Genomic DNA, 21,304 nt, shown 5'->3' on the forward strand with positions numbered 1-21,304 from the left:
CCCCGGTCACCTGTGATAAGAAAGAAAAAAAGCAATACATGAATACCTGCACTATTATGTATGAAAAATCCACCAATATTAATAAAGACCCACAACTTGATTAGTGGTCAAAATTTTTTTTCTCGCTTTCGTACAAAATAGACTTCCTCAGAACAAAATACACATACAACTCAAGACCTTTATAACAATCGCTTCAAGTAAATCAAGTAAAACATGACTGGTACAATTTACCTTTAATTAAGCAATGTGACACTACACTTGACAAAACAACACATAAAAGCCCAGTACACTAATCTTAACAAAGATATTGAAATACACATTTCACTGACTAATTTAATGTCCTTTCAACCTTTTGTGTTTTAAAAGGCATTTTAGAGTAAATGCCTCATTTAAACGAGGAGGCTTATTTTTTCTTAACTGTCACAGCCAAAGTGTTTCTATTTGTTCAACTACATTCCTGTGATTACCCCCTATAAGATCCTTATGTACCTGTTCCAGAATGGAAAATAAAAATACTCTACCTTGTTTACACACATCATTATGTTTAAATAGGGAATTATTCTGGCCCTTAACCTTAATAGAATATAAATGCTCCTTAACAAAACAGTGTCATGCTTACCAGGAGCAGGAGCAAGACCACGGCCTAGGACAATACCTGACAAACGTGTGAAAAGTTGAGGGTGAGGTAATGCCAGTACCAACACATGTTGCAGCATAACAAGGTAATATATCCATATATATCCATTTACAGTACCTACGGTGTTACTTGTTGTACTGGCCACATTCTGAGTATGACTCCCTCCAAAGAACTAAGACCTGACACCCACATAAAAGTACGTGCAGCCTGACACACTAACTGCTACACTATTACAATGCTGATCACAGTAAGCCTACCTGCACACTCCTCTGCTGTGGAAACTGTGACATCCACCTCCACGATGTATGGTGTGATGGATGCCTGGGAGCTGTTGGGTGTGCCTAGGTTTGCCATTAATTCCTCAGTGGCTATGATTGGTTGTTCCACTGCAGGCCCTCCACCATTGATGGCATGATCCCTAGCAACATATGCTGACCTTCATCATGCAGCATTGATAATGTCCATTGCACGGTGTCAAAGTTGCTCATATGTCCTGCCCTGCTGGCCCATGCCATTCACATCACGGACAAGGTCTGCCCACAATGAAGCACATTGTTCCATGTTTTGCATCCCCCTGCACAGTAGGATGTGATGATGTTGCCTGTGTCCTTGCAGTATAATTTCATTTTCTGCATCAGAGAAGGGTACACGCCATCTACTACATGATTCCTGAAAGGCAACAAAAGGGGAACACATTACAGGATCACGTACGTGGAAGTACACTAAGTAGAGATAGAGCAAGGACAAAATGGCTAGCACTATCCACTTCTTGCTCAGACATGTCATACTCCACAGTGTTCAAAGATACTAAGTGTGTGGATGCAACCATGACAAATACTGCTGTATGATCATACATCCACCTCTCAGGTCTACTGTGGTGTGTCCCCTACAGGCAATCCCCCAATAATACAGCATAGAAACAGTGCCACGCAATCAGCCATGTGCTATTACAACTACTATAAAGGGACAGTCCAACGAGACCAGTGTGCCACAATGGCAACAGACAATGCACCCTTAACTAATAGTACATCCTGTGTAGGTGTAAGACAGCAGTAGATCAATGACATGTCATTATCACAGGCCTACAACAGGTTTAATGCTGTATTCCATATTCCTCATTCATCTATTCACCCATCTGTATCCTGTAGTACACAAAATCAGTTGCATACCTGATGGAGTGCAGTACTCCTCTGTTGATATGTGGTGACAGTAAAGTTTTCAGAAAGGTGTGCTCTGTGAGGAAAGTCTCATACAGACTGGTTCCCCATTGCCAGCTGCTTGCCTTTTAAATGTGTTCCTCATCAGCAGGTGATTGCATCTAAACTAATCTGTGGGTCTGAAATGCTAATTGCAGCTAACACAACTGCTTTGCACTATCATCAGCCAATGGCACACAACCACTGTGCAATATATAAGGCCTTCATGTAGACTGGGGCCCCCTTTTGATATGTTGTGCTGGACATTACAGGTGTGAGAAGACTACATTGTCACAGAGGGTAGGTCTGTAGCAGAAACCTTACCATAGAGATGTGTGTGCTACATGCTGCAGCAGCTGTTGGTGGTAATAGACACAGGCAGAGAGTGTGAACACTTTGGAGGACAACAAGCTGTAGGAGTAACTGTGGGAGCTGTGTCAGCCTTATTTTAGAGGCAGAGCCAAAGTGAGGCTACCATTTCCACTTCAAATAAGGCATGCGTTTAAGGTAAGTATGTTAGGCAACAGTATCACTGACAGACTACTAGGCAACATGATTGGTGTGTCCTTGGGTAAGATGGGGTATAACTATAAGAATATGTCAACCATTTCGGCCATGTGTTACAGTCTGGTAGTAATTTGCAGCGTGTATGAAGGCAAGCCTTGTTGCAAGCAAGATCTTCCAATATGTATGGTAGCTGTGCAGCTGTGATAATAATCTGCGCAGTGACTTTGGCAGGATTGTGTGGTACAATGTGATATTAATGGAAGCCATTTGCAGTACCTGCATTGATATTCTGTGTGAATGCATATTAATGCTTGATGTGACAGTATATGCACATATAGTTTTGCTATAGGGATATCTGAAGTGTGTTCCTGCCTGCATGCCAGTGACCTCCACCAGTGAAAAGCAGACATGCCGTTTGAAATGCATAGTGTGGATAAAGTGTGCATGACTCAGTCATTAATTGCTGCTTTCACAATAATGTAAATTCACTTCTACACACCACTGGATTTAAACCCAGGACTGTGTGTGGCAATATGTACTGTTTGCAAGGTGATTAACAACCTGAGAAACTGAGCCACTGCAGCAGCAGGTGTAGTTGCAAGATATATGTGCACACCTACAGGTTGTGACAACCATTTTCTACATCCATCAGTATGTGCATGGCTTATATGGATGTATTTGTGAACCAGGGTCCCAGCTGAACATGTATTTTGCCATTAATGCCTTAGAAGGTATCTTTCTACATGTTTCTGCTAAAGGGCACATTTACCAGCTATTACAGGTTTCACTTACATCCATTATTATGTCTTTGGTTTCTAGTGGTGTACTATTGCACTCCCATTTTTACTCTTTTAATTTAATTACATTTTAATCAAGTTTGCATGACGTGGCATGGTGCACAGCTCCACTGAAACATCCTTAATGACTGTAACTGGTAATTACTATGTTTTCTTTAAACCACCTGTTTTAAGTATGAGTTGTGTGGTGTTGCAGGTTAATGCAGTAGTCTTCAGGTGCGATGGTCTTGGGTTCAAAATATAGGACAGGTGTTTACTTTGTAAGTGTGTATTACAAGTTTAAAAACACATATAGTTAAAATAGCTCTATTTAGCTGAGATTAGCGAAGCCACATGATGAGGCGTGCCACGCAGCAATGCACTAAAAATATAAAGAAAAGAAAAATGGGGAGATAAAAAAGTGGTGAAATGGGGTGCAAGCAGGGGGAAAAATAATTAAAGAAAGGTAGGGATGTGAAGGAAGGGTGTAGGAAAAAAACATAGCTATCCAGTTCTTGTACAGCAACAATCTGTGCACTTTGACAGAATTTGTACATGACTTTTAACTCTCAACCCCAGAGAAAGGGGTGAGGACAATATAACTGCATTGTCAATCCAGTTGGACCAAATTATGTGTCCATTGGACATATGTGAAATGGAGAGCTATGTATGAGACAATTTTTTTTTTTTTTAGGGACAGGTTCCCATTTTTATTTAAGGTGATATTGGAATGTTGGGAAAGGGGCATAGGTACATGTGGGGGAGGTAAGCTGGGTAGGTGAGGATGCATTTACAGACAGACAAGACCGCAGACAGGGGCAGTGTGTGACACATGAGGGGGTGAACACCTTGACTAGGGAGGGTGTTGTGTAATCCAAGTACCATGTGTTTCCAGACAGCAGCAATGTGACTCACATACCCACTCATGGGACTGTCAGCACTGCTCCTCTACTGCCCCAAGGGTGGCAGTTCTGAGGCTGGGCACAGGGGTGAGGCTGCCCAAACAGGTCAACCAGCATGCCCTCAATCCGGCACAGGCTGAGATCAAACCCATGGTAGACTATCCTGCATAACAGGACTGGCACCTCATCCCCAGTGACAACCCCCCCCCTCCACCACCACTCTCAGAGGGGGCTGGGCCCCCTCCCATGGGGCACACTACCCAATGCCACAGTTATTGCAGTGGTAGCAGAGAGGGCACCACTGATCTAGGTCCCAGATATGCTGGGACTTGGTGCCATAGCCAGTTGAGGCAACGTAAGGGGATTAGCCAGAACCAGCCTACCTTGACGTGCTGTGGTGAATGAGGTATAGCAGTATGTTAAAGTTAGTAATAACCAAACCAGTGTTAGTATTAACAGAATGGACATCATTTTCATTCATCCACATACATATTAATGTATAGTATGTGTTACACAATAGTAGATAACATAACAGTCAGTATGGTAACAGCATGCCAGTAAGAAGTAAACCATAAGGGCAACAAACTAGTTAGTTTAACAAAGTATTTTAATAGTGAATCATAATAACACATAGCAATTTTACATCACATTTTGCAACAATATAGTCAATTTAACAACATATGTTAATATTAAATCATACTAATAAATAATAATAATAAATAAATGAAGCTAAGGGGTGGGGAGAGAGAGAGAAATAATCCATTACTGACAATGCAGACTATATCCCTGACAACAGTAATACTAAATACTCTACATGGATCTAGTGTCAGTTCTGAGTACAGTGACTACAATTTTCCGATAGCTGATGTAAAGCATACATACCTCTCAAGCTGTTAGCATGGGCCAGTATGGGCCAAGCAGTAACAAATGCAGGTACACTACTTCACAGAACACTTTCATATAATGTGGAGTTTTATAACTACCAAGGTGTTCTGTAAGCAGATTTGGTAATCACTGCACTCCAGGTAATCATTTTTCTGTTAATCCTGTGACAGATAGATTAGGCAGTTTTAATTGTATTATGTAAAATCGTGACATTGTTCCTGGGTGGAGAAAAAAAGACAGCAGTATAATTGCCTCATGTACACTGACAACCTCCTCTCCTCCTCCCAACACTCACAACTTGACTTATGAGAGATATTATCCATCATCCAAACTGGAAGTCATGCACACAAGACCAGAATCACAAACCACACACCCACCTTCACTGAGGCTCTTAATAAAAAAATCTACCCAAGCAGAGACCTCCAAAGCAAAAACACACACTCGACCACCACAACATAACAATAATCATGAGACACATAACTCTCTAAACGGTGCTCAACTCAACCAAAGCTCTAAACACAGCACAGCCAACACAACACATATAGGTGACTCCTCATGTCTGACTCACTGATGTCCAAAACTCTCTAAAAAATGAAGAAAAAAGTAACAGTCAGCTGCCTGTCAGGCACCGGAGGATCCACCACACAACACATGCACATGCCTCAAACCAGGTACAAACATGCTCATGTCATTGTACATGTGAGTGTGAATGACCTGATGTACCTCTCCCTGGACTAAATGAAAAGAGACAGGAAGAGACATTTCCGGTTGTGGATATGCATGTGGATATGACCCACTGACCCTGCACAGTACCAGCATCCACCCATGATACCACAGCACAAGCAGAAAATGACTAATTTCAACAATTACATTTGTTGGTTCTTTCTCTTCTAAGAGGATATTTCCAGTATTCTGGGATGACATGATTGACAGACCTCAAACAAAGCTTTGCCAGAGATAGCCTAGCCTGCATCTGTCACTATGGCTTTTCTGCTCTGCCAAGGCTCTTGCCATCTATATAGTGCCTAGGCGGTGTTCAAAACCAAATGTTCAATCAACAAGTCATAACAGCCTCACACACAGAAGTCTGCATGAAGTCTAAATCAGTCAATGCTAGAAGTGCAAGCTCTCAGCACACTGGAGAACACCCTTTGTTGACAGAACATTGATAACAGAAACCTGTACAGAAAAGAGCAGACAAGGCGCACTACCACACCTGCACTACCAGGATATAATTCATTCTACACCTTTCAGTCCCAGAACTTGGACCAAAAAGCCCAAAGGTGGTGGTGGTGATGTTCTCACCAAGGATCTGGCACCCTCCAGACAGTAGCCCAACATGCACACATCTCATATAAAGACAGTGGTTCCAACACTGGGTCATGACAGGTAGGTCACCATCCATATCACTAGGTACCCCCACTATGTCCTTGACTCACACTCCCCATACTGAAGAGCAAACACTCCCTCCAACCATAACAAAAACACTCTACCACTGGGCTTACGAAAACTGCTCCTGTACCATTTTGAATTCCCCTGCCGCTTGAATTCATTAATTCCAATGCCCCATTGCAATTCCCTTCTGCTGGTGATTACTGGCAATATCCTTGACCTGGTGTAGACTAATGGTAACAACTGCTGCCTTCACCAATAGTCAACTCCTCCTTGGTTAGATCTGACCACCAATTAATCACCTTGTAAATCCACCCCCCCCCCCCACAAAGGTAACCACCAGGAAAAACTTTTTCTAAGCTAACTTTGGGTTCCTAAAAATAGAGATGGCTAACTTCACGGTATCCATGCAAATGGAAAATAGTTGCATGACCACCGAATCATACACCAATGCACTGTATGAACACTTACACAAATGCATGGATCTCGCCATACCCAAAAGAACCAAGACTCCTTCCTCAAAAAAAAGGAAGCCAATCTGGTGGTCCCATGCCATAAACAAAGTCTACAAGAGAAGGAGGAAACTGATGCAGTATAAGGTGAAGTCCCAAAACTGGAAAAACTCCCTTATCAGCCTCAACAAAACCTTGAGGTCCCTCATCAAATCCTCTAAATCTAGCTAAGGAAACAGAATTGCAGCAAATAGTACAGACTACCACAAGGCCTTCTACAGTTATGTAAAGAATCTCTACGGCAATACCCAGATTTGCTCTCAGCTACTGCACAATGGTACCTCCTATACTGAGCTAACAGATATTGCCAATATACTGGCCGACAGATTCAGTGCCAACTTTACCCCTCCCCCCCAAAGGACCAATCACAATATCAGTAGATTGCCAAGCACCCAATATTACTGCTGGACAGGTTAAAACAGCACTGTCCAAGGCCAAGAATACAGTTTCTATGGGACCTAAAATTATTGCCAGCTGTGTTCTACATGAAATACAGCGTGAACTGGCACCTCACTTGTGTGCCCTGTTCAATCACAGCCTCACCTCAGGCTTTGTCCCTACTGAATGGCACACTGCTACAGTCATCCCTCTCTACAAGGGAGGAGCAACTACAGACCCCTAGAACTATTGCCCCATTAGCCTGACAAGTCTGATATGCAAAGCAATGGAATGCATCATCATGGATCTAATAAACAAGGATATAGGGAATCTCCAAACTCTGGATCCTACACAGTTTGGTTTTGTGAAGGGTAGATCATGCCTGCTAAATTTGGTCAACTTCTTTGAGTCAGTCACCATGAAGAATGAAGGCAAGGTGGTGCATACAGCTTACGTTGATCTGGCCAAGGCCTTTGATACCATTCCCAACTCAGGAATCATAGAAAAACTCACTAAGCTAGGCATCAACCCCTATATCACAAGGTGGGTTGCAAATTGGCTAACAGATAGAACCCAAAGTGTGAAAGGAGTTGACTCCAAGTCACTGTCAATCAGTCATGAGTGGATTCCAACAGGGTTTGGTCCTGGGTCCTCTCCTGTTTGGTATCTACTTCTCTGAAGTCCAGACCAACATGAAAGGACTCAGGCTGACAAAGTTCACAGACGATTGCAAGTTGGGAGCTATTATTAACTCCCCAAGTGATATTGACATCCTACAGAAAGGCCTCAATGAGACCAGCGACTGGTGTCAGAACCATGCCCTTAAGCTCAATGCTAAAAATTGTGTCATCATTCCCCTTGGGAAAAACCCGGTTCCCTTGAATTACCACATCAATGGTAGTCCACTGAACACAGAAGGCATTATAAGACATCTAGGAACATAGGTTGACAGCAACCTCTCTTTTGATCACCACATTGCCACTGTGGTTAGAAAGCCCTTCTATGTGGCACATCTCATTACTAAGGGTTTATCATCCAGGAAGAAAGAGGTCATTGTCTCCCTCTACTCTTCCCTCTTTAGGCCAATCATCAAAGACAATGTCCCATTTGGCATGTACCTTACTAGACACCTGCAACAACTGGAGAGGCCACAAAAGTACCTTACAAAGAGGATCCTAAGTGTTAAACACTTGTCCTATATGGACAGACTCAAGAAAATCCAACTATTCTCTGCCTCATATCACCTACTTAGAGGTGATCTCTGCTTGACTTACATAGCCATGTCTGACCCAGATCTGTTAGAAATGCTACATCTAAAGAAATCCCAATCCCTCTGCACAACACGCTCCAGAGACCTCAACTTCATTACCACAATCAACAGAACATGCTGGTGGGACAGGTTCATAACCCAGAGACTGCCCATACTATGGAATAGACTTCTCATACATGTCAAACAGAGCACCTCACAGGCCCTCTTCAAGAGAAATCTTCATGAGTGGATGGGAAATAGAAAATTCACCCTTAGTATCACTCCAGTGGCTCTACTCGACAGAGGCACTAGGAATGAAGGTCAGGTGACATGATGCCAGGGTAATCTTTTGGGCTAGGCTTGTAAAGGCTCCAGGGCCATTAGCCTAGTACACACCTATGAACCTATGTGACTGAATTCATTATGCATTCTACAACTATTACAGTGGTATACATGCCTGCAATTGCAGTAGAACACATATACATAAAGTACAGCCATAATGGATTTATTAAAACATATTTCTGTAGAACTTAACAATGCTGCTTAACACTTTATTGGTATTGCTGATAAATGTCTGTAAAGTCCACACAGTATCTGTCCATAGATTGGGCTACCTCAGCCATATACCTTTATTACTTGTAGTGGGAGGAACAGAGGGCATTGTGTGACAGATTTTGGCCTAGATACAGCCTTGGACCATACTATGAGTTAAACAATACTTTTTGCATGCCATTATTTTTGCATTCTACAGCTATTACAGTGTTACACTTGACTGCAGCAACCTTACCATAGATGAATAATGCATACAGCTCTGCTGCAATGGTTATGACAAATAATCCTGCTGTACATGATTTTGCTTACTGTTATTGGTATTGTTTATTGTTTATTGCAATAATTGTTATTGTTCATTTATTGCACTACAGCTCTACTTGGCCATTTATTGCACTACAGGTTTTATGGTGTATACTTTATTGCAGTAAAAGCTTTACTCTTTCTTGCTTATTGCACTACAGTCAGCATAATAAATACGTACATAACACACTCACGGTGCAACCTGGCTAGACACCTGGAATGGGACTCAACATTGAGAGCCCTCTCAGCTGCAGCTGTTGGGAGAGAAGTACACCATTATGCATACCAGTTTTGCAGACATTCAGCTTGCATATTAGTAAAACAGAGAAAACATATTTACATATTTGTGGGACACTCACAGCTCAAGCTTCTTAGAACCAGGTGTCCAAGGTTCCCATCTTTTTCTTCTTGAGGTCAATCATAATGGTGACAACACTGCTCCCCTGTGTGGGGATACCAGTAGCACAGGTGAGATCCACGGCCAACTGGTCCCAGGCCTCCATCTTACACTTCAAACCCTGGACACTACTCTGCAGCAGCCTGGGTTCATGATTTTTCACAAGGAACCCAGCAAAGACACTGGAATCCTGAATACCCCATCACTGCGCCCAAAAGTGCACACCTTCACCAACACCACCTGCTATATCCACAGTCAATTAGACTCCAAGAAATGATGCAGAATTCCCATATATTGCACTTAATATAAGCTGTTTTCCCACCCTTACACGTCATTGAGTGACATTTAAAAAAGCTTTGCAGTGCTTAGAAGCATGCAAACCAGCTAATCACAGCTAAACAGTGTGAAAACGTGCACAACCAATGTTTTAGCTAAGCTTAGCACCATGCAAACCAATGTAGCTATTAACATGTTTAAGCAGTGCTCAGCCCAGTGCAGCAGTCCATATTTCACAAATTAGTTTTTAAAGTTAACCATATATAATAAATTAAATTAAATACATTTTATTATTGCTATGAAATCGAACCCAGGACCTACTAAACATTAGGCTGTATTTCTACCCATTTAGCTGCTTGGATATTATGAAAACTAGTATACCTTTACATGTACTACTGGGCTACTTGTTAATATTGCTAAGCATCGCAGCTCACCACGCAAATGCACTTAAATAAACCCACACATAAATAATTAATGACATTCAGTTTTTATTTTATAGATGTGTAGCAACTGTCAGCTATGTATGTATGTATGAGCACCACTCAGCTCTATGGTGCTATGTGCCATGCCACATAAACAGCAATGAAAAAAAAAAACAGAAAATAAAATTGCAAAAATATGTAATTATGATAATTAATGACATCTGGTTTCTATTTTTAGATGTCTGACAGGTGTCAGCTGTCTATATGTGAGCACAGCTTGGCACTGCTGTACTCTGCACCACACAAACATGCAACAAACATAAAAATAAAATATTATACATTTGACCCAATTCACAGCATTTCAACAGTAGCAGGGAGTAGTACAGGCCATCCACAGCCACAGGTAGCCTCTACACTTTTCTTTACACCAATTCAATAACCCTGTTCAGAGGTTCATAGGTTCATAGGTAGGTACTAGGTTATCGGCCCTGGGGCCTATACAATCCCAGCCAAAAAGTTACCCTGGCTTTTGCCACCCAAGAAAATTATTTTCCTATGCCACTGTTGAGCAGAGCCACAGAGGTGATCCCCGGGGTGAATTTCCTATTTCCCATCCAATCATCAAGATTTTTATTGAAGAGTGCTAATGAGGAGCTTTGTTTGATATAGATAGGTAGTTTATTCCAGAGTATGGGAAGTCTCTGGGACAGGAATCTATCCCTCCGGCATGTTCTGTTTATTGTGGTGACAAGGTTTAGGTCCCTAAAGTGTGTAGCTTGAAGGGATTGGGATTTCTTTAAGTGAAGCATGTCCAACAGCTCTGGGTTTGACATAGCTTTGTATGTTAGGCAGAGATCACCTCTGAGTAGGCGATATGCGACGGAGTAAACTTGGATTATTTTGAGACGGTCAGCATAGGGCATCTGTTTGAGGCCGGTAATCCTCTTTGTGAGGTATTTCTGCAGCCTTTCCAGTTGTTGGAGATGTCTTGTGAGGTACATACCAAAAAAGGCATTGTACTCTATAATGGGTCTAATGAGTGATGAGTAGAGAGGAACAATGATCTCTTTTTTTCTGGATGAGAAACCTTTTGTGATGAGGTGTGCCATGTAGAAGGATTTCCTGATTACTGTGGTGATGTGATTATCAAAGGAGAGACTACTGTCCACCTGTGTCCCAAGGTCTGTTATCACACTTTTGGTGTTAAGTATACTACCGCCTATGTTGTAGTTCATTGGTACAGAGTTTTTACCAAAGGGGATGACAATGCACTTTTTGGCATTGAGCTTCAGGCCATGGCTTTGACAACAGGCATCTGTCTCAGTGAGGTCCTTTTGTAGGATGTCCACATCTTTAGGAGTTTCGATTATGGCTCCTAGTTTGCAGTCATCTGTGAAATTAGTTAGCCAAAGACCTTCTGTGTTAGCCTGTACTTCAGTGAAGTAGATACCAAACAGGAGAGGACCCAGGACTGAACTCTGTGGTACTCCACTTGTCACTGGTCTGAAGTCATATTTGGAGTCTGCTACTTTCACAGTGTGGGTTCTGTCAGTGAGCCAGTTGGCAACCCATCTTGTGACATAGGGATTTATACCTAGTTTAGTGAGTTTATCTATAATTCCAGAGTGAGGGATGGTGTCGAAAGCCTTAGTAAGATCTAGATAGACTGTGTGAACCACATTACCCTTGTCTATGGCTTTGGTGACTGCTTCAAAGAAGTCTATCAGGTTTAGGAGACATGATCTGCCTTTTACAAACCCAAACTGGGTGGGATCCAGAGTTTGGAGATTAGCAATCTTTGTTTATAAGTTCCATGATGATACATTCCATGGCCTTGCAGACCAGGCTCGTCAGGCTAATGGGGTGGTAGTTCCCGTGGTCCATGGTGGCTCCCCCCTTGTGGAGTGGGATAACCGTTGTTGTGCACCATTCAGCAGGCACAAAGCCTGAGGTGAGGCTATGATTGAACATGGTACTTAGGTGGGGTGCCAGTTTGTTCTGTAGTTTGTGTAGAACTCAACCTGGGATGTTGTCTGGTCCCATGGATGCTGTGTTCTTGGCTTTGGAGAGTGTGGTTTTTACCTGTGCAGCCATGATTGCAGGAACTTTGCATTCTTCCGGTATAGAGATGGGCTCTTTAGGGGGTGAGAGGGGGGTAAAGTTAGCACTGAACCTATCTGCCAGGATGTTGGCAATATCAGTTGGGTGTGCATATTTAGTGCCAATGTGCTGTAACTCAGAGCAGATCTGAGTGTTGCCATTCAGATTCTTGACATAGCTATAGAATGCTTTATGGTTGTCTTTAGAATCAGTGGCGATTTTGTTTTCGTAACTAGCTTTGGAGGATTTTATCAGGGATCACAGCTTCTTACTGAGGCTGACCAGGGCGCTCCTCCACTCGTGAGATTTTACTCTCTTTTGCAAGAGTTTCTTCCTTCTGTTGAACAGTTTGTTTATGGCAGGGGACCACCAGATTGGCTTCCTATTTTTGGAGGATAGTCTCTTGGTTCTGTTTGGGATAGCATGATCTATGCACTCATGTAAGTGCTTATAAAGTGCAATTGTGTAGGATTCAGTAGTCATAACTGTATTGTCCATCTGCATGGGTGTCATGAAGTTCACCACTTCTGTCTTAAGAAGCATGAAGTTGGCTTTGGAGACATTTTTTATTATGGTTTCCTTAATGGGGGGTGGAGGCAGGATGTGGATATCTAGGGTAATTAGCTTATGGTCGGATCGGACCAATGAGGCATTGACTTCAGGTGTGGAACACTGGTCACTCATATTGGTAAAGACTAGATCTAGGATATTGGTGCCCCTGGTGAGTGTGTGGATAAGTTGATCCAGGACATTGGAGTTTATGAATTCCAGAAAGCGTTGAGCAAAGGAGTTGGTACCTGAGTAGTTTTCCCAGTTAATGGTGTGGTAGTTGAAATCTCCCATTATTAGGGTGTTTGGCTGAACCCTAATATTTTCCAGTACATCAAGAAAAGAGGAGTGGGAATCCTGGGGCATGGTGGGTGATCTGTAGCAAGCTACAATTTGTATTGCAGTTTTGCCCAGAGTTAGTTGCACTTGAATAACCTTGGCTGCATTATGCTGAGCAACTAGCCTGGAGGTGTGGATATCCTTAATGAATATGGATACACCTCCACTTTTGGTGTTCCGGTCCAGGTTACATGGTCGAAAAGTGTGGTATGAGTTATAGCCTGGTAGTGCAGGGATGCTCTCTGGAGCCTTGAACCAGGTCTCAGTCACTGCACAGATATTGATGTTCTCCATTTTAAGGAGTGCCTCGAGTGAGTGCATTTTGAGATTTAGACTTCTGGCATTGAGTAGCATCAGCCTCAGTTTTTGCTTGCCTGTTCCTGTTACGGTGGTGAATTTGTCATTTGAACCTTGCCTAAAAAAGGCACTATAGGGGCGGCAAGAACCTTAGCCAGTATCCGGAATCCCAGGGGTGACAGGTGCAGGCCATCTCTGAAAAAGCATTGTGGTCTGTTGACCATGTCATCCCAGGCAGACAGATACTGGATCCCTTTAGAATGGCACCAGAAGCTTAGCCAACTGTTGAAGTCAATCATTTTGTCCTTGTACTGTGGCATCATTCTGGGTGAAGGCAGAATGCTACTCAGAGCTAGGGTCATACCTGCCTGGGCTACAAGATCGGAGAGGTCTTCCATGTCTCTTTTCATGTAGTCCAGGGAGGTACATCCCAAGTCATTCACACCAACATGGACAATGACAGAGTCATATTTGTACTTGTTGTGGAGTGACCTGAGTGCATGGGTTATGTGGCGGATCCTGGCACCTGACAGGCAGCTGACTGCAACCTTCTCCTTGTTTAGTCTGGTGAGTGGGACATCAGTGTGCCTGACTATAGAGTCACCTATGACTAGTGTGTTGGGTGCATTGTTTTGCCTTATTGGCTGTGGTTGAGTGGCACACTGAGTCTGCGGGCTATGTGTCATTAGGGTTGTGTTGGGGAGTGGAGGTTGCTTGCATTTCTGCTTTGGAGGTCTTTGTTGCTTGAGCAGATTATTATTGAGAGCCTCCACAAATGTTTTTGTATTTCTATGTGTGGATTTTGGTGGTGTAGATTTAGTGAGACTATGTGATGAGTGTGATGTGGTGCAAGTGTTTACTTTCTCCTCTTGACTGTCAAGTTCAGTCTTGATTGGAGAGAGCTTTACCTCCAGCTTGGCTAGATAAGTTCATCTCTCACAGGTTGCAGTGTTGGGTGGTAGGAGGAGAGGGTTGTCTGTGTACATGAGGCAATTTCTACATTGCCCCAAGATGCCCAGATTCATCAGATAGACAGGAGGGAACACTGGGAGCTGACCCTTGGACAAGCCTGAATAAAAAAACTATTTTCCTCTAGATAAGTGAGGAAAGTGAGTACAAGAGCTGTTTTTCTCTAAGCAAGTGAGGAAAGTAAGTACCAAAACTGTTTTCCTCTAGGTAATGAAGAAGGTTGAGTGCTGTAGTAATTAGTAGGTTATTTAGTGCTTACAAGTTCTGAACAAGTGCTGATCACGAATAAGCAAATTCAAGTGCTAAAAGTAAGAATCTGTATCTGGATTAAACTAGTTACAGGAAAGGAGGGAAACAAGTGCAAATGTGGGCTTTTAAATCAGAAAGTTGAGAGAGGTGGAAAATCTGCCCAAACGGCCAATAACTACAATTTCTGGGCCAGAACAACTCCTTATGTGGTAGATAGGTTACCTAGTGCTTACCACTCCCACTGATAAGCTAGAATGCTTCCCTGCAACACAGAAAGCTTGGGGGGGGGGGGGCTCAGAAGATTACATACAGTCCTGGATACAGCAAATCTGAATCTGGACTACACTAGTTACAGGAAAGGTATTTTTTTTATATACTGAAAAGTAGCTAAAACAGCAGTCAAAACAATTCAAATACAGTGCAAGCTAGCACACTTGAGTATGTTGCAATGTTAGACCAAACAGTTTAAAAAATGCAATTAAATTAAAAATTACTAAAAACAATGCAGAAGGAGTCTATTAGGTAGAATGAGGTAAAGAGATGGGACTGGGGGGAGTGTTCCAGATCAAATCTACAGTGGGGGCAGGCAACTGCAAAAACCTCCAAATTTAAACAACAACACAGGAATAGGGAGGGTGGGTATGGGAAAACCAACACCTTCAGCAGAGATCTGAAAAACTATACAGTGAAGCAAAAATAACAGTGCACAACTCTGAAGTCAGCCAGCAATGATATAAAATTAGTCAAACAACAATTACCAGTACACAACTCTGAAGTGCCAGAAAAATATACTCAGCTCTGTATATCTCCAGATAGTTTGAAGAGCACTCTTTCAGGACACAGGAAGGCTCCAACAATGTTCTTATGCTTTCCCTCTGCAGCATGCCATCATTAAACGGATACCTTCCATGTAGGCTCTAAACGAAGTTTGCATGAATTCTATTAAATCCTGGGGAATGTCTACTGTAAACATGTAATCATTTTATCATTATAATCTCGATCCAAGGAAAACAATCTAATGTTTAAAAAAATTCCAGGAGTTGCAAATATAAGAGAGACGTTTTTGTAAAATATTCATTGTTTTGCATCCTGGCTTCTGGTACAGGCAGAAAGGCAGCTTGGAGAAGAAGGAAGCAGAAATTCAAACATGGAGGAGAAACAACATGTTTCCAGGTATTAAAGTTGAGTGACACTGTTAATCAAGCAGCAGAAAGGTCAGATATGTTAAATAATGAGTTGGAGGTTAAGCAGAATAGAGAGAATGGAGAAGGGAGAAAAGAAAGAGAAGGAGAACTGGCTAAAAGGCAAAAAAAAGTAGTTGAGGTAAGTATTATGGATTTGGAGGAGTTATTTCAACAAAATATATTTGTATCAGATGGTACAACACCAATGTGTTGTTATAACTCTCCAGTCGTGGGTTTACAGGATGTCTATTTGAGAGAATTAATTGAGCAAAGTGAACTGGAGAGTGAAAAGCAGTATTGTAGGATGAAATAATGGACAGAATACGAGAAGAAGTTAAAGAAATGAAAAAAATAAGGAAGTAAGGAAGGAAAGAAAGTGTATGCAAAAACAGTAAGAGAAGGTGAAATAAGAGAAGAGAAGAAAACAGAAGTAAGAAAAAGCATTGAGTAAGAATAATTAACAAAAACAGAAAAAAACTGATTAGGTATGAAGTATGGGACAGCATCATTTCACCAGTGGGTAGTGAACCCAGAGAGGTAAGAGCATTTATTTGTATTAACAAACATACTTTTTGTGACATTTTTTCAAGGAAGCACAGTATATGAAAACATTCTTAGAACAATAAGAGAAAAGAAAGAATGAAAACCCTTGGAACTTACATGTTGTGCAAGCATTTAATAGAAACGCTACAAAAGAATATTTGTACAATTTATACTACAGTATAAAACTGAAGTTGAAAGAGACAGTTTAAAAGACTATTTAAAAACTGTGTATAGAGATGTAATGGAAATTACAAAGATTTATGTCAATAGATATTTAAGGATGGGGATGAGAATGTGGTGTTGTACTGAAAATGCAAAATGATAAAATAATACATTTGCCTAGTATAAGTAATCTGGTGGGGAATTTGGGATTGGTTAAATGCTGGGGTCAACCAAAGACATATTTTTTTGTGGTAAAAATGACCATTTAATTAATGAATCTTTTTTTTTTCAATAATATTTCTTTATTGTTTATTTTCAATATATGTCATTTCACAAGAGTAAACACAGGTAATATACAACTGGTACAACAACAATATATTTAGAACATATTTACACTATTTACATGAATGCTTTCATAGTTTAATAGTATGGAAAGAGATAAGAGTTGTTTTCTCCAGGGTTAGTACCATCAGGTTCGTATAATGCTATATAATGTTATGATTTTTATTGTGTATGTTGTAAATGTCTTCCATAATCAATGTTTTATGCAAGTATTATATTGAAAACGTGTTCCTAATGTTTCAAAATATTGAGATTTTTATTTTGTCTATTATGTATTTGTGGGCTAATAAATGTTTTATCGCTAAGTTCCTAAAGTTATTCCATGAGATTTTAGATGGGGTCAGCCAGTTGGTAGCTATGTAAAGTTTCATTAATAGGAAGATATTAATGAGAATGATTGTTTGGTTTTTTAGGTAGGTTAATTGGGGAAATATGTAGTATCGTAAATTCCCAAGTGAGCATTGATGATTGATATCCCATCTTTTGTAGCTGTAGTTTCAGGGAGTTCCAAAGTTTGAATACACATTTACAGCTCCAGAACATATGTAAAAGGTCAACAGTTTCATATTTACAATGTGGGCAAAATTGGGAGTTTCTAGAGTTAAATTTATGCAGTCTAAGGCATGTGTAATAAGCATTATTATATATCATGAGTTGGGTAAATTCTAACTTTTGAAGAGATATGGATTTTATTGTTAGGTTAATTGCTTGTATTATTTTATGGTTTTCTACCAATGGTATTTTTCTTTCCAATAATTTGATAAGAGTATGTTTTCTTGAAATTTCAGGTCTTTGATCATTTTGTATGAGTATGTTATAAATTTACTGTGTTGAAGAAGGGCTTGCCATAATGAGTTACATTTCATTAGGTCATCTTTATTGATGTTTATATCTTGAAGGTAGCTAATACACAATTCTTTAATCTGTCTTAAGATCAGCAAATATGTCTTGGGAAGGCCCAATTGGTTTCTTATTTCGTGAGTGGGACAGTTCAAATATGGGTATAGATCTTGTAGTGTTATATTAATTATAAGTGGGAATTTTTTCAGGTCTAGTAGCTGGTTATTAATTCTCAAGTTAGGATTTTTGTGAATAGGTTGTAGTATCATCATGGATTGAAGGAGATTAACTGACTTAAAAAGATTTTGTGTTAGTGTTATAGAATTTTTAAGGAATTCCAATAGGTTATATGCTTTAATGTTTTTACTGCTTAAGAAAGGCATTGTTTTGGGATTTATATTCAGGCTTTCAATATGTTTAAAACATAATTTTACCCAATGTGAGGTCCAGCTATTTCCTAGCGTATTGTAATTTGCAATTCTTAAAGTTCTATTGGCGTTTATGATTGAATAATAATTTTCAAAATTTGGTAGGTCTAATCCATCTTTGTTTTTCGGAGTCATCAATTTATCATATGCGATTCTGTATTTTTTTGGTTCCCATATAAATTTAGCGAATTCAGTGTGAATTTACTTAAAAAATTTCTTAGGTATTAATAGCAGGGAGGATATGAAGATGTATAAAAATCTGGGCAAGATATTCATTTTGATAATCGAGACTTTGGCTAATGGTGGTAGTTTCAGATTTTTCCATCTCTTTAGATCAAGTAGAATGTGATCCCACTTTTGTTTAATATTATTAAGATAAAAATTTTTTGTTATCTGTAGAGAATGCAATTCCTAAATATTTAGTCTTTTCTTCAGATTTTATTTGACCTATCAATGGTAGCAGTGAGAAAGGTTTCGGAGTTTTTAAAGGGAATATGTTAGTTTTTTTAAGGTTTATTTTATAGTTTGAAATTGATGTGAAGTCTTCAATAGCAGATAGTATTTTTTTGGTGTCTGTGGTTGGCATTGTACAATATATGTTAAGGTCATCAGCAAAGGCTGACAAGGAAATTTTTGTGTTATATATTACTGGGGCATTGTGATATATATTTTGTTTGATGTTTAAAAATAGAGGTTCTAGATATAGGTTGAACAATAAGGGAGATAAAGGACACCCTTGATGAGTGTCATTTCTGATTTGAATTCTATTAGACCATCTTTTATTTATATATAATGTTGTATAAGGATTGTTGTATAGTATTTGTAGGGTTAGAATAAATTCTTGGGGTATGTTAAAGTAGGGTAGGATTTGGAATAATAATTTTATGTTGACTCTATCAAAAGCCTTATTAGCATCTATAATTAGTGCATATATATTTTGGTTATTTTGATTAGCATATGAAATTAGCGTGTGCAGTGTTAGTGTATTGTCACTGGTTTGCCTAGATGTTAAAAAAACAGATTGTTCACTCGAAATAATTGTGTCCATTATTTTTTTCAGTCTATTAGCCAGTATAGATGTTAGAATTTTATTATCAATATTGAGTAATGATATGGGTCTGTAACTATCAGGATTTTGAGGATCTGCCTTTTCTTTGGGTATGAAAATCATTTTGGATGCATTAAAGTGTATATCAGTAACTTTATTGTTTATTATATAGTTTAATACATGATATAGTATTTGTGCAGTGATAAGATAGAATGTTTTGTAAAACTCCGCTGTAAGGCCATCTGGGCCGGAAGATTTGTGTGATTTAAATTTTTTGATTGTTGTTATTATTTCTTCAATGGTTATTGGTTCTATTAATTCTTTTCATTGTTTCGCATCAATTTTCGGAAAATTAAGTTTTTGTAGGAAGTCTGTACTATTTTCATTTGCACGTAGGTGTTTTTGTTCTCCATAGATTTGTGAGTATATAACTTCGAAGGTTTTGATAATATCTTAGGTTTTCATGTAGGTCTTGTTCTTATAAAATATTTCTGAAATTTGAGAAAGAGTTTTAGACTGGTTAATAATCCTTGCCAGAGCTCGTGACTGTGTTTGTATATGGTTAGCATATTTTGCAAGTATTTTAGTTTCATGAAATGATAGATTATTGTTGTGACCAAGAATAGGTCTTTCTGGCATTTCAATAGTTCTGTTTCAGTTTGCTTGTTGTAGTTTTTAATTAGATCCTGTTCCAATGATTTAATTTTAGCCTCTAGTTGCTGTTCTTCTTTGAGTTGGATTATCTTATAGTGAGAAGCTTTCTGAAGAAAGATACCTCTTATCTGAGCTTTGGTTGCCGCCCATTCAATATCAGGAAGGAGTTTTTGTTTTGTTAGATTGTCTAGGGACATTTTAAGAATGGCCTGAACTTCCTGAATTATTTCCTTTTTATTTAAGAGATTGGGGTTTAGAGACCAGTTGTATCCCTGATGTAGTGTGTTGTTTTTGGTAGTCTTAATAATGATCAATGTAATTTTAGAATGGTCAGACAAGTAACGAGTATGTACGGATACTGTGGGGTCAAGGTTAATTAGTGCTTCTGAAATTAGAAAAAAGTCAATTCTCGACCACATTTTATGACAGTTTGAGTAAATGTAAAAATATTTGAGTTATTTGTGTTATTACCATATTTGAAGGGATCATATAAATTAAAGTCATACTTAAGTTTGCTTAATGTTAAAACTGCTTGTTTGTTGCATGATCTCTGTGGACTTGATTTATCCTTTTTTGGGTTCTGATATGCATTCCAGTCACCTCCTATGATCATGTAGTGGTTATTGTATTGGTTTAAGATAGGGTACAATGAAGCGAAAAAGGAGTGCTGGTTATTACAGGGTGCATATATATTGAGAAGGAAAATGGGTTTATCGTAAGCAGGAGTTGAGAGGGTTACATAACACCATCTCCCTTCTTTATCTATTTTGGATTCTAAAATTTTATCTTTGTAATGGATTTTAATGATTATAGCTACTCCTGCACTGTTGGTTTTGCCTTCAGAGGCTATAATTTCTCTTATCCACTTTTTCTCTTTGATTTCTGACCATTGCTCACTAGTTAAATGTGTTTCTTGAATTAGTAAGAAGATTGCCTAAGACTGTAGAGCTAGGTGAAGAAACAGTTTCCTTTTCTTAATGTTTTGGAGCCATTTAATGTTCCATGAGTCTATTTCCCACATTTATAAAGCTTTTATTTTGTGTAAGAAGTCTTGAAAATGTGTGTAAGTATACTGGGATGTGTTTGTTTCTTATCAAAAACATGTTATAAAAGCATTTTTTTATTCCCGTCCCTTCCCTGTGCCTAGCCACTAATCTCCTGGACCAGGAATTTAACAGGACCTGGCAAGATTTGTTTTTTGTATTTGTTTGTATCATTA

The sequence above is a fragment of the Protopterus annectens genome, chromosome 5.part1 (genome assembly GCF_019279795.1).
Source record: "Protopterus annectens isolate FY-2018-M chromosome 5.part1, PAN1.0, whole genome shotgun sequence".
NCBI classification, from domain to species: domain Eukaryota; kingdom Metazoa; phylum Chordata; order Ceratodontiformes; family Protopteridae; genus Protopterus; species Protopterus annectens.